Below are 2,244 nucleotides of genomic sequence, written 5' to 3' on the forward strand. Positions count from 1 at the left end.
CCTTGAGAAGGCTTGAGGGGCCAGCTTTGGGAGGAGGGTGGCAGCTACCCCCCCGACCCCCCACAAAAGACCATCACATGGCCAGCCAGCATCCTTACCGAGAACCCTGGGAAGGCAAAGCCCCTTCTCCTACACCCCATCAAATGAGGGATGTGGGGCTCAGAATTTGGAGCCCTGGAGACGTGGGTGTCCAGCCACTCGTTCATTGGGTAAAGCCTGGCAAGTCCACTACCCTCTTCTGTAGCTGAAATTGATGCAGCTACTGCTGCTGCTGCTAAGTCGCTTCAGTCGTGTCCGACTCTGTGCGACCCCATAGATGGCAGCCCACCAGGCAGAGGTCCCTGGAAATCACAAGGGTAAATATAAGAAGAAATCAGAACTACCAGCAACTATTTCCTTTTTTAAAGGGTTTTTTTTCTTTTGATGGTAACTGTTTTGTGAAGTCTTCACTTTGTTACAATATTGTTTCTGTTTTATGTTTTGGTTTTTTGGCCACAAGGCACATGGGATCTTAGGTCCTCAGTCGGGCATTAAACTCACACCCTTTGCATGGGAAGGCGAGATCTTAACCACTAGACCACCAGGGAAGTCCCCAAGACAGTAATCTCAGTGGCAAAGGACTGAACTCTTTGTATGATGGTTAATGCGTTGGCACTGCTCACTGCCTCCTCACAGCCGTGCGTGTGGGCCAGCAGTGCTGCTCACCAAATACTTCTGGCTGTTCAGTTCTTATACACAGTAGGGTTAATCTCCTTGCTTCCTTGTAATGGCTGGGACCATTCGACTAGTTCTTGCCGGTGTGTTGTGATTGGAAAAGTCCAGGCCAATGCATTTCAGAGCTACTGCACACTTCACCACTGTCTCCTTCCTTCTGCCTCAATGACCAGCCCAGCTCCAGAAGGTGGCTGTTCCATCAGCCTGGGTCACCGAGATGACATGGAGCAGAGCCAAACCACAGTGGACCCAAATCACAGTGGACACGAGGCATGAATCAGAAACAAGCATTCAGTATTACAAGTCACTGAGATTTTGGAATTGTTTGTGACTGCGACATAATTTAACCTGTCTTGACTGATACAATTTCCAATTCACAGATGAAGAAACAGGAGCTCACAGAGATCGACTTGTTCAAAATCGCACAGCTGTAACACGCCCAGGTTGGAGACTCTAGAGCTCGAGTCACTTGTCTGGGAGGCTACCACGAGGATTTTTTGCTTGGGTGGCGGTCTGTCCTTTGAGGCCACTTTCAGACCCGTCAATCTTTCCTTTGGTGGCAAAGAAACTTGGGTACAGACACAAGGGGGGTGGTCATTGTCACTTTGGGCCACTAGAGGGCAGCTGAACCCAAGCTTGCAATTGGGCAGGCAGTTTTCTCTAGGACCCCCAGAATGGAAGAGAGAGCTGGGGAAGATGGGCAGTAGGAATACCGAGATGAACAAGACTCATACCTTGCTTTCAAGGCCCTAACATTCTGGCGTGGGGCAAGATGGAGGCATTCTAGACCTTCAAGAGGCCACATGGAGGCATCCGGTCCCTGTTTGAAAAGGCAACTTGAGGGCCAGATGGGCAAGAGATCTGATAGAAGCTGCAGACTGAGTCACTGGCCGAAGAGAGGAGAGAAGCTAAGACCCCTGACTCCAGCACAGGGTTTCTGCATCTCAGAGATAATGCGATCCAGTGGGGTGGGCGGTAAAGTCTCCCCCCAACACAACCTATCCAGAAAGAGCTGTGCCAGCCCCTCCCCCAGCCTCCACTGTTCTTCTGGGAGCCAGGCTGGTCCTCAGGCCTCAAAGGCAGGGGAGAAGGGGAGAGAACTCCAGGCAGATCCCCTCCCCCACCCAACCTTCCAGCAGGTTGCCCTGGCAACCAGAGCACAGCCAAGTTTGAAAACCTAAAGCTGAAGGGGGAGTGAATGAATAAGAAGAGGGACAGTTCCTGGGTCCACATATCCGCCATTCATTGAATCATTTTTTTCCTTTCATTCATTCATTCTACAGAAACTTAAGAGGCTAACCCTTGCCAGGCCCTGGGGGAGACCCAGAGAATAAAATCCAGGCCCTTCAGAACTGTGCTGTCCAATATGATAACCATAAATTAAAATGAAATAAACATTCAGTTCTGTGGTCGCTGTAGCCACATGGTAAGTGCTCACTAGCTGCGTGTGGTCAGTGGCTATCACATTGGACAGCACAGATATAGAACATTCCTATTATTGCAGAAAGTTCTATTGGCCAATGCGGCTCC

Source organism: Giraffa tippelskirchi, chromosome 4 (assembly GCF_054371585.1).
Source record: "Giraffa tippelskirchi isolate mGirTip1 chromosome 4, T2T-mGirTip1v1.2.pri, whole genome shotgun sequence".
In the NCBI taxonomy this organism is placed as follows: Eukaryota; Metazoa; Chordata; class Mammalia; order Artiodactyla; family Giraffidae; genus Giraffa; species Giraffa tippelskirchi.